This window comes from Schistocerca americana, chromosome 6, assembly GCF_021461395.2.
Source record: "Schistocerca americana isolate TAMUIC-IGC-003095 chromosome 6, iqSchAmer2.1, whole genome shotgun sequence".
Taxonomy (NCBI): domain Eukaryota; kingdom Metazoa; phylum Arthropoda; class Insecta; order Orthoptera; family Acrididae; genus Schistocerca; species Schistocerca americana.
The window spans coordinates 609,892,672-609,906,053 of NC_060124.1; positions in this window are offsets into that span (position 1 = coordinate 609,892,672).

The window sequence follows — 13,382 nt, forward strand, 5'->3', positions numbered from 1 at the left end:
TTAGTACAAGTTTGGCAGGCTTTCTATATTGTTATTTTTATGTCTAAAACCGTAATAAGTGCATCAATCTTTGAAGTGATATCACATTACTTATGACTCAGATTCAACTATTTGGCACATTGTACATTTATGGGCTGTCAGCTTGTAATATTTTTTGCCTTATGATGCTTTCTTATTTAGAGAATGTATTTACTTTATTTTTTGCAGCATCCCAGCAATCCTATTTTGTATGATTGCAACAACAAATCAGCAGACTGGTTCTACCTGTCAACACATTTCTTTTTTTTATTATTTCACACCCCCAGAAATCTTTGACACGTAGAAGTGTCAGAGCTGTTGATGTTACTCAGATGTTCTGGTTACATCTGGAACAAGACAGTACACAAAATTACACAAAATAGTTTTTTTAAGTGTATAATAATTTAAGAAGTGGTAGTGATCATCAAAACAAGAAAACAGATCATATAAAGGAGCTTGTGGAATCACACACTTTCTTAGATCTCAGTTCTTGTTTACAGGAGGGGCTCAGTGTTATTACTAACCACAACAGTGTGTCCCTTTGTTCTCCAGGATTAGGAATCGCACTCCTTTGAAACTAAATCCACTATTTCTTCAGTTGCTGCCATAAGTGAAAGTATTTATGACTGAGGTGTGGGGTACCAGGAGAGTGGGGCCTTCCCAAACAAACTGGTGGTGGTCCTGAAATGTCAGTGCTAGATGTTCTACCACACTGCTGCGAGAATGTGCTGGTGTGCCATTGTGCATCAACCTTATCTGTGGTCTTCACTGACACGACTCGTCCTTGATCAGTATTAATGAGAAATTCTGATAATGAGCACCATTTAATCTCTGTGGCCCTATTAATCTTTGCCCAAAAACACATGCCTTTTTGTTGTTTGAGAAACAGTGCTTATCCTGTCTTAGTGCAGGTGGATGAGCAGCCCACACATGTTCATATTGGAAGTTTATGACACAAATTGATGTAAACTGTGCACCTTATCTGTAAGTGAAATGTTAGATACAAAGGCAGCGTAATTTACCCCCTTCTGAGCCAGTGTTAGATTTAACCTTGAGTAGTGAAGTTCATTCTTTCTCCTAGTGTTGTGGCCATGTACACTGCTTACTTTTGAATTCGTTCGGATTGTTAATAAGAAATTTCATAAGAGAATATATATATTGTGAGGCTACAGTGAAGATCTCTAGCTCCTTAAATAAGTGTCTGCAGGATGATCTTGAATGAGCTTCAGGAATTATTCTGATTACACGGTTTTGTGCAATGAACACTCTTTTACTCAGTGATGAGTTATCCAGAATACGATGCCATACAAAAGCAGAGAATGAAAGTAGGCGTGGTAAGCTAATTTACTGAGATGTATATCGCCAAAATTTGCAATGACGCTAATAGCATAAGTAGCTGAACTCAAACGTTTCAGCAGATCCTCAGTGTGTTTTTTTAAGTTCAACCCCTCATCAATGCATACACCTAAAAATTTTGAATACTCTACCTTAGCTACCGATTTCTGATCGAGGTCTATATTTATTAATTGTGTTAATTTATTTACTGTGTGGAACTGTATATACTGTGTTTTGTCAAAGTTTAATGAGAGCCCATTTGCACAGAACCACTTAATGATTTTCTGAATAAATCGTTTACAATTTCTCAGTTAATTCTTGTCTGTTGGGTGTGATAGCTATACTTGTATCATCGGCAACAAGTACCAGTTTTGCATCTTCGTGAATATAGAATGGGAAGTCATTAGTACACTACTGGCCATTAAAATTGCTACACCACGAAGATGACGTGCTACAGACGCGAAATTTAAGTGACAGGAAGAAGATGAGGTGATATGCAAATGATTAGCTTTTTAGAGCATTCACACAATGTTGCCGCCGGTGGCGACACTTACAACGTGCTGACATGAGGCAAGTTTCCAACCGATTTCTCATAACAAAAGGCAGTTGACCAGCGTTGCCTGGTGAAACGTTGTTGTAGTGCCTTGTGTAAGGAGGAGAAATGCGTACCATCACGTTTTCGACTTTGATAAAGGTCGGATTGTAGCCTATCGCGATTCGGGTTATCTTAGCGCGACATTGCTGTCCCCGTTGGTCGAGATCCAATGACTGTTAGCAGAATATGGAATCACTGGGTTCAGGAGGGTAATACGGAAAGCCGTGCTGGATCCCAACGCCCTCGTATCACTTGCAGTCGAGATGACAGGCATCTTATCCGAATGGCTTAACTGATCGGGCAGCCATGTCTCGATCCCTGAGTCAACAGATGGGGATTTGCAAGACAACAACCATCTGCACGAACAGTTCGACGACGTTTGCAGCAGCATGGACTATCAGCTTGGAGACCATGACTGCGATTACCCTCGACGCTGCATCACAGACAGGAGCGCCTGCGATTGTGTAATGTTTGGCGACATCGCGGTGTACGCACTTTGGAAGCGTTTATTCGTCATCGCCATATTGGCGTATCACCCGGCGTGAAGGTATGGGATGCCATTGGTTACACGTCTCGGTCACCTCTTGTTCACATTGACGGCGCTTTGAACAGTGGATGTTACATCTCAGATGTGTTACAATCCATGGCTCTACCCTTCATTTGATCCCTGCGAAACCCTACATTTCAGCAGGATAATGCACGACCGCATGTTGCAGGTCCTGTACAGGCCTATCTGGATACAGAAAATGTTCGACTGCTGCCCTGGCCAGCACATTCTCCAGATCTCTCACCAATTGAAAACGTCTGGTCAATAGTGGCCGAGCAAGTGGCTCGTCACAATACGCCAGTCAGTACTCTTGATGAACTGTGGTATCGTGTTGAAGCTGCATGGGCAGCTGTATCTGTACACGCCATCCAAGCTCTGTTTGACTCAATGCCCAGAACAACCACCTCTGGCCATTATTACGGCCAGAGGTGGTTGTTCTTTGTACTGATTTCTCAGGATCTATGCACCCAAATTGCGTGAAAATGTAATCACATGTCAGTTCTAGTATAATATATTTGCCCAGTGAATACCCGTTTATCATCTGCATTTATTTTGGTGTAGAACTTCTAATCGCGAATAGTGTATATATTGAGAAAAGCAGAGGGCACAAGACCGAACCTTGTGGCGCCGCATTCTTGATTGTTCCCCAGTTTGAGAAATCACCAGTTTTTTGCATATTATGTGAACTGCTTGTTTCAACTTTCTGCACTCTTCCAGTTAGGTATGATTTAAACCATTTGGGCACTGTCCCATTCATACCACAGTACTTAAGCTTATCTAGAAGTATTCCATGATTTACACAATCAAAAGCCTTTGATAGATCACAAAAAATCCCTACAGTTGACTTCCGGTTACTCAGAGCATTTAATATTTCATTAGTGAAAGTATGTACAGCATTTTCTGTTGAAAAACCCTTCTGGTATCCAAACTGACATATTGTTAAAACTTTATTTTTGCAAAGGTGTAAAGCTACTCAACAATACATAACTTTTTCGAGAATTCAGGATAAGGCAGGCAGAAGAGAGATTGGGCTGTAGTTGTTGACGTCAGAAATATCCCCTTTTTATGTAGTGGTTTAACAATGGCATACTTCAGTCTATCTGGGAAAAACCCTGCATCAGAGGGCTATTACATATTTGGCTAAGAATCCCAATTATTTCTTGGGAACAAGCTTTTATTATTCTGCTGGAAATGCCACCAATTCCATGTGAGCTTTCATTCTTGAGAGCGTTTATTATCTTCATAATTTCAAAAGGAGAGGCGGGTGGTATTTCAGTTGTATCAAATGGTGTGGGTAAGGCCTCTTCCTTTAACTGCCTTGCTTCTTCTAATGAACATTTAGATCCTATTTTCTCTACAACATCTGAAAAATGATTATTCAAAATGTTTTCAACTTCTGGCTTGTTGTTTATCACGTTTTCATTCGCTTTGGTGGTGATGAAGTCATCCTACACTATTGGTTGCCCTGCCTCCCTTGTAATAATATTCCAAATTGTTTTGATTTTGTTATCAGAGGTATTAATCTCAGACATGATGCACATGCTTCTGGACTTTTTAATAACCTTTCTTAATGTAGCACAGTAATTTTTATAATATTTGGCTGCATCTGGGTCATTACTCTTTCTTGTTGTAAGATACAGTTCCCTTTTGTGGTTACAAGATATTTTTATTCCTTTAGTAATCCAAGGTTTTTTTGGATGGTTTCTTATAACTAGATTTAACTACTATTTTGGGGAAACAGTTTTCAAATTCTCTTACAAGTGTATCTTGAAATAAGTTTTATTTTAAATTAGCATCGAGTTCACTGTACTCCTCATCCCAGTCTAACTGCTGAAGATTTTCTCTGAAATTTCTAATTGTTGAGTCATTAATTGATCGCAAAACTTTGGAAGGTAGTATTGAATTACTGAATGGAGCTGTGTCATATACTTTAACTAGCTGAGCTTCATGTACAGAAAAGCCATTCTCAACAGGACAAGAATTTATGTTTTTAAACCTATCTTGGTCTATAAATGTATTATCTATCAATATGCTGCTGTATTTTACTACCCGGATAGGAAAATTAATGGCAGATGTCAAATTGAAAGAACAGAGCAACACTTCCAGGTCATTCTTGCTATTACACTCTTTCAGTGAATCAACATTGAAGTCCCCACAAATAATAATTTCCTTTCCCCTATCTGACAGATAGAACAACAAGGCATACAAGTTTTCCAGGAATAAATGAAAGTTTCCTGAAGGGGACCTATATACTGTTACAATTATAAAAGAGCCCTTCTTCAGTTTAAGGTGACCGGCATATGCTTCTATATGTTGCTCTAGACAAAATTTTTTGTATCTAAGCTTTCTACACAGTGATAACTTTTGACATATATGGCAATTCCCACTTCCACCTTATTCTCTCTACTCGTATGTGCAGCTAGTTTATAACCACTGATATTTACCTTTTCCATATAAGACACAACGTGATGCACATGCAGGCATAGTATATCTATTACATTATAAGATTCAATGTCATCTAAAAAAACAGTAGCTCATCAACTTAATTCTCTAACACTGGAATATTTTGGTGAAAAATGATAACATTATCTCTTACTTTACTTTTGTGAGAACCTTTCCTGGGAGTCCAGTAGCAATTTCCGATGCACCACTGCAGGTTTACTGTAACCCTTGAACGATCACATTGACGACGAAACACATATCTTTTATCGGGATTGAATACAACAGGCATCATTTCGTCTTCTGTCCAGGGGACTATCGCTGGAAGTGTGGTCTGTGTTTGTAACCTTTCCTGGGAGTCCAGTAGGAGATTCCGATGGATCACTGCAGGTTCATTGTAAACCTTACACCTAAACAATGGCGATGAAGCACAGAAATTGCATCGGGATTGAACACAAAAGGCACCATGCTGGCATCTGTCCATGGAAGAAACGCTGCAAATGGAGTGTGATTGGAACCTTTCCTGGGTGTCCAGTAGTAGTTTCCGATGAACCACTGCAGGATTACTGTAACCCTTGGACCTTCATATTGACGATGAAACACAGAAACGTCATCGGGATTGAACACAAAAGGCACTATGCTGACTTCTGTCCAGGCGAGTTACACTTCAAACGGCCTGTGTTTGGAACCTTTCCTGGGTGTCCAGTAATAGCTACCGATGCACCACTGCAGGTTTATTGTAACCCGTAGACCTTCACATTGACGATGAAAAACACGAATTGCATTCGAATGGAATACAACAGCTACTTTGCCAACTTCGGTCTAGGGGAGAAACGCTTCAAACGGTCTGTGATTGGAACTATTGCTGGGAGTCCGGCAGTAGTTTTCGTTTCACCTCTGCAGGTTTACTGTAACCCTTGGAGATTCACATTGATGATAAAACACAGAAATTGCATCGGAATTGAATACAACAGCCACTATGCTGACTTCTGTCCAGGCGACAAACGCTTCAAACGGTCTGTTATTGGAACCTTTCCTGGGAGTCCTGTAGTAAATTCCGATGCACCACTGCAGGTTTACTGTAACCCTTGGTGCTTCAGATAGACGATTAAACACAGAAATTGCGACGGGATATAATACAATAAGCACCATGCCGTCTTCTGTCTAGTCCTTTCCACCCTGAACACCTTTTTTTTTAAGATGGTGAAAAAATTTAAATTCTCTGTATACTTGGGCATAGTAGACACTGGTAATAATAATAAAAATAGCCTTGCATAAAAATGTGGTGGGAAAACAACTAGCACAATCGTGAGGGTCAGGCTTTATTTCACCACAATTATTCTCTGACTTCCTGCTATATATTTTATATTATAAGTTACCTGAGGAACAGTTCTGAATAAAAAGTTATTCTTTCATTACTTTTATTTATTAGTTATTATAAAAACGTTACATATATTGCAAATCATATTCTGTGGCAGTAAGATTAATAATAAAAAAAAATTATTTATTTTGTAACAAAAAGTCATGGTTCAGACTGCTTCACTTTTCGTGAAAGAATTTGGAACAATCCTTTCCTTTTGCAAGGCATAAGTACTGATTGCATTTTATGCACTTTGTCTTTGTTCTGGAACTGCAGCGCTCATACTGACATGTTCGTGGTGACAAAACATCATCCACTGTCGGCCAGTGAACATACCCATCATATCGCTTGTCGAAACCTGGTTTCGGATGGGGTTTGTAAACTTTTGCCTTTGTGGAGGTACTTAACGTATCATCTAACGGTGTTTCAAACTCTTCAGCTCTCCTCTTTCTGTCTGTACATGACAGAAGAACCTCAGCTAGAGTCATTCTAAATTTCAACAGATCCATAATGTTGTTTTTGGCAGTCTGGTTTTCACGACAGTGTTCTCTGTAGAGAAACCGGCAGTGGACCACTGAAAGATCTATGAAATGCAGCAAGTACTTGAGTGTCCATTTTCTGGTTCTGAACCACGTTCGGTAACACTCAACCTGCTGGTTGGTTGGTTGGTTGGTTGGTTTGTGGGATTAAAGGGACCAGACTGCTACTGTCATCGGTGCCTTTTTCCAAAACTTAAAATACCCACACAGAGTAAAAACGGCAATGGAAAAGACGACAGACGACATAAGACAAGAAAGACGGAGACAGAGACCAAACAAAACGAATTAAAATCACACAGAGTGTGACAGTGGTTGGTCGACCATAGAGAAAAAAAGGAAAAGCCAACCACCGATAAACACATTAAAAACTCAGTCTAAAACCGTAGGCCAAAAGCCAGACTCAACACAAAATGAAGATAAACACTTAGAGCAAATGATAAAAGCCCCCTGCCCGAATAAAACGCAAAACTAAGCCCGCCATGGAAGTTGTTGTTGTTGTGGTTTTCAGTCCTGAGACTGGTTTGCTGCAGCTCTCCATGCTACTCTATCCTGTGCGAGCTTCTTCATCTCCCAGTACCTACTGCAACCTACATCCTTCTGAATGTGCTTAGTGTATTCATCTCTTGGTCTCCCTCTACGATTTTTACCCTCCACGCTACCCTCCAGTATCAAATTGGTGATCCCTTGATGCCTCAGAACATGTCCTACCAACCGATCCCTTCTTCTAGTCAAGTTGTGCCACAAACTCCTCTTCACCCCAATTCTATTCAATACCTCCTCATTAGTTATGTGATCTACTCTAGAGCATTCTTCTGCAGCACTACATTTCGAAAGCTTCTATTCTCTTCTTGTCTAAACTATTTATCGTCCATGTTTCACTTCCATACATGGCTACACTCCATACAAATACACAAATGGCAGTGACATCTGTTAAAAGGGCAGGGAGCGTATCAGGCAGGACAAATGTCTGCCTGAGCACAGTTAAAAGGGGACAGGCCAACAAAATGTGCAGAGCCGCCCCACAGTGGCAGAGAGGCGGGTCCTCAAGATGCAGTAAATAACTGTGCGTCAGCCGGGTGTGGCCAATACGGAGCCGAGAAAGGACAACTGAGTCGCTGCGAGTGGCTCGCATGGAGGAACGCCACACAATCATCGTCCATGACAATAACGAATATGCCAGATTTTAGGGCAAGATGGATATAGAATGCACCACGTAAGGCGCCCTTCCCCAAATGGTAGGCACTAACGGAAAATTTTTGAAATGGAGTCATCAAACCCCTTTTAGTCGCCTCTTACGACAGGCAGGAATACCGCAGGCCTATTCTTACCCCCGAACATGCAGGGGGGAGCCTGCTGGTCATGAATGTCTACGCCACCCATATTGGCAGTGTACTGCTGAATTACAAAAGGGCAATCTACATCAAGATAGTGATCCTCCTGCTTACACCACCTTTGAACTTTACATTTTGGCTCAATGCGAGCACAAGTGGATGCTATCATGGCCCTCTGACTGTAATGCCACTCAGTAATTACTACAGCTTGATCTGCTCTAACATATGAATGACACTCTCCTCTTTTCATTCTTCCCTCTTTCAAATCAGCATTCTTAATTCTGTAAACCATTATTGTGCCAGTAGCCTCAATTACTTTCTCATTAAGCTTTGCTAAGAGAGGAAGTGTGGTGAAGTACCTATCAAAATAAAAAAAACTTCCTTGTGGGAGAGTCTGTGTTATTCGTAAAATAACAGAAGAGCCTAATCCTAATGACTTTATCACCCAGAGGTGTAGTAGCCCCCTGATAAATTTCAAAATCCAACACTATACCAGATGCTGAGGTCATGATATAGTTTTTAAGACTTACAGGCCTCGGTTTTCCTTTAATTATACTGCTTCAGTTTGCAACGCCCAGTAAAAGGGATCATTTGCTCGTCAATACTGTAGTAGTTAAAACTATTAGGCAAACTGTGAAAACTTCTTCTTACTGTGTCGATCACTGGCTGAACTTTCCACAGTCTGTTAGTTTTCGCCTCTTCAGGTGGTTTTATAGTATCAATGAAGTGCACATTATTCCTAAGTGCAAGGAACCGGTCTCTAGACATAGTGCCATTAATAGCTGATAAGGAAACAGATTTCTTCCAGTACATGAGTAGCCTAGGACACCTTATGCACCCTATCATTAAATTTATCCCAGAAAACACCTTCAGTTCATGAGCTGTAGTCCTTAGGGATTTCCCTGTCTTTGCAACACTATACATATTTGTATATTTCGCTGCCTCTTCAAAAAACTTTTAACTGAAATATTCACAGAAATATTCAGCAGAAGTTCGAATTGGTGAAGTACTCTAGGAAGCGCCCGGGTTCCCAGGTTCGATTCCCGGCGGGGTCAGGGATTTTCTCTGCCTCGTGACGACTGGGTGTTGCGTGATGTCCTTAGGTTAGTTAGGTTTAAGTAGTTCTAAGTTCTAGGGGACTGATGACCATAGATATTAAGTCCCATAGTGCTCAGAGCCATTTGAACCATTTTTTACTCTAGGATTAAAAAGAAGATATTATAGTAAGAAAATGGGAATGATACACGAAATAGGTAACTCAGATCGCACCTCTTTGTCACTGACCTCAACAGCACTGTAATTAATGTTTGGTGGATGAAACTTCAACAAAATTTGATCTCCGAAAAAGCAGTGGTCTGACACCTTCTGTGACACTGTGTGAACTCCTGCGCTCTTCAGGAACTTCTTCGGCACTCAAATCATCATCAGGCGAGTCGCCTGCCTGCTGAATACTTGAAGGAGAAGGAACAAACTCGCCGTCTTCATGTGACGAAATGCCACTCAGATCCGAATCCTCTACTAGAGAACGGATCTGATTGTCTGATAAACCTGCATACAATAACGGGAATATGTATAAAAACATTCCCATTCAAAACTGTATGAGAAGCAGTAATATAGGGAGGCCAATGACACAATCAACAACATCCACCCGAGGTAGAAGTTACACAGTCAACACCTAAACCGCACAATCGTGCTAGTACAAATTTAACGCGCAATTACTGTGCAAAGATATGAAATTACTAATAATTATCAATATCACAACGTTGTACACACTATTACGAATACCCATATCCAGCAAATGGCCAAAACAAGTCAATTTAAGTTAATTATGAGCTACTAAACATGCGCTGGCATAATCCTCACTTCTCGATCAACTTAATCAACATGTGCTGCAATCTGTTGGCGCCGAATGGCAAAATAAACATGAGAAATGCTTAGCGCACAACCTGCACGATCGTTGCAGGTCGGTTGGAAGCAAGGCAAGAGAATCAGTTTGTCGTAAAAAAATAAAAACCGAACACGGACGATCATGTGGGTTCAGGTGGAAACTGCTTGGGGAGTAACGCTGCAAACTGTCTGTGGTTGGAAACTTCGCTTGGAGTGCAGTAGTTGTTTCAGAAGCACCACTGCAGGTTTACTGTATCCCTTCGACCTTCACATTGACGATGAAACAAGGAAATTGCATAAGGATTTAATACAACAGGCTCCATGCCGTCTTCTGTCGATGAGAGTTACGCTGCAAAGTGTCTGTGATTGGAAGCTTTCCTGGGAGTCCAGTAGTAGTTCCCGATGAAACACTACACGTTAACTATAACCCTTGGACCTTCACATTGACGATGAAACACAGAAATTGCATCTCGATTGAAGACACCAGGCTCCACGCCGTCTTCTCTCCAAGGGAGTAACGCTGTAAACTGTCTGTACTTGGAACCTTTCCTGGGAGCCCAGTAGTAGTTTCCAAGGTACCAATGAAAGCTTTCTGTAACACTAGGTCTTTCACGTAGACGTTGAAACACAAAAATTACAACGGTATTGAATACAACAGGCAACATACGGAGAACTGCCAGGTGAGTGACGCTTCAAACGGTCTGTGCTTGGAGCCTCTCCTGGGAGTCCAGTAGTGGTTTCCGATGCACAACTGCAAGTTTACTGTACCCCTTGGACCTTCACATTGAGGATGAAACACAGAAATTGCATCGGGATTGAGTACAGTACGCACTTCGTCGACTTCTGTCCAGGCGAGTAACGCTGTAAACAGTCTGTGCTTGGAACCTTTCTGGGAGTCCAGTTGTAGTTTCCGATGTACCACTGAAGGTTTACTGTAAACCTTGGACCTTCACATTTACGATGAAACATCGCAATTGCATCGGGATTGAATGTAACAGGCACTATACCGACGACTGACCAGATGAGTAACGCTTCAAGCGATCTGTGTTTGGAAGCTTAAATAGGGGAAACAGTAGTAGTTTCCGATGCACCACTGCAGATTTACTGCAACCCTTGGACCTTCACATTGACGATAAAACGAAGAAATTGAATTGGAATTGAATACAACAGGAACCATGCCAATTTCTGTCCAGGGGAGTAACGCTTCAAACGGTCTGTGCTTGGAACCTTTCCTTGGAACCTTTCATGGGAGCCCAGGAGAAGTTTCCGAAGTACCACTGCAGGTTCACATTGACGATGAAACACAGAAATTGCATCAGTATCGAATACAACAGGCACCATCTCGTGTTCTGTCCAGAGGAGTAAAGCTAAAAACGGTCAGTCATTTGAACTTTTGCTTGGAATGCAGTAGTTGTTTCCGATGCAATACTGAATGTTTGCTGTAACCGTTGGACCTTCACATTCATGTTGTCACACTGGAATGGCATCGGGATTGAATACAACAGGCACCATCCCGTCTTCTGTCCAGGCGAGTTACACTTCAAAAGGTCTGTGCTTTAAACCTTTCCTGCGAGTCCAGTAGTAGTTTTCGATGCACAACTGCAGGTTTACTGTAACACTTGAACCATCACATTGACGATGAAACGCAGAAATTGCATCGGAATTGAATACAACAGGAACCATGCCAACTTCTGTCCAGGGGAGTAACGCTTCAAACGGACTGTGCATGGATACATTCCTGGGAGTCGAGTAGTAGTTTCCAAAGCAACACTGCAGGTTTGCTGTAACTATTCGACATTCACATTTACAATGAAACACAGAAATTCCATCAGGATTGAATACAACAGGCACCATCCAGTCTTCTGTCCAGGGGAGTAACGCTAAAAACGGTCTGCCATTTGAACTTTTGCTTGGAGTCCAGTAGTAGTTTCCGATTACCCGCTGCAGGTTTACGGTAACCCTTGGACCTTCAGATTGACGATGAAACACAGAAATTGAATCGGGATTGAGTACAACAGATACTATGCCGAATTCTATCCAGGCGAACAACGCTTTAAACCTACTGTGTTTGGGAACCTATTTTGGGAGTCCAGTAGTAGTTTCCGACACAGAACTGAAGGATTCCTGTGACCCCAGGACCTTCACATTGACGATGAAATGCCGACATTGGGATTGAATACAACACGTACTATGACGTGTTTTGTCCAGGCGAGTGACGCGTTAAAAGGTCGGTGCTTTTAACCTTTCCTGGGAGTCCAGTAGTAGTTTCTGATGCACAACTGCATGTTTACTGTAACTCTTAGATCTTCACATTGACGATGAAACGCAGAAATTGCATCGGAATTGAATACAACAAGAACCATGACGCCTTCTGTCCATTGGAGTAACACTTCAAAGGAATGTACACCGAACCTTTCCTGGGGTTCCAGTAGTAGTTTCCGATACATCACTGCATGTTTACTGTAACCCTTGGACCTTCAAATTGACGATGAAACACAGAAGTTGCATCTCGATTGAATACAACAGGCACCATGCCAACTTCTGTTCAGGGGAGAAAAGCTGTAAACGGTCTGTGCTTGGAAGCTTTCCTGGGACTCCAGTAGTAGTTTCCGATGCACCATTGCAGGTTTACTGTAATAATTGCATTTTCAACCTGACAACACTTCAAATGGTCTTTGTTTGGAAACATTCCCTGTACTCGAGTATTAGTTTCCGAAGCACCACTTCTGGTTCACTGAAACCCATGGACCTTCACATTGTCGATGAAACACAGAAAGTATACCGTGATTGAATACAACAGGCGACGACTTTCCAGGCGAGTAACGCTTCAAACGGTTTGTCCTCGGAACTTTCCCAGGGATTCCAGTAGTAGTTTCCGATGCACCACTGCGTGTTATCTGTGACCCTGGGACTTTCACACTGACGATGAAACACAAAAATTGCATCGAGATTCAATACAACAGGCACCATACCGACGACTGTCCAGCCGAGTATCGCTTCGAACGGTGTGTGCTTGGAACCTTTCATGGAAGTCCAGTAGTATCTTCTGATGCCCCGCTACAGGCTTGCTGTAACCCTTGAACTTTCACATTGACGATGAAACACAGAAACGGCATTGGGATTGACAAGAATAGGCAACATGCCGACTTCTGGCAAGGAAAAAAATGCCTCAAACGATCTGTGCTTGCAACTTTTCCTGGGAGTTCAGTAGAAGTTTACGATGCACCACTGTGGGTTTTTTGTAACACTTTGATCTTCACATTGAAGATGAAGCATGGTGAAATACTGACATTGCATCTGGATCGAATACAACACTCACCCAGCCGCCTTC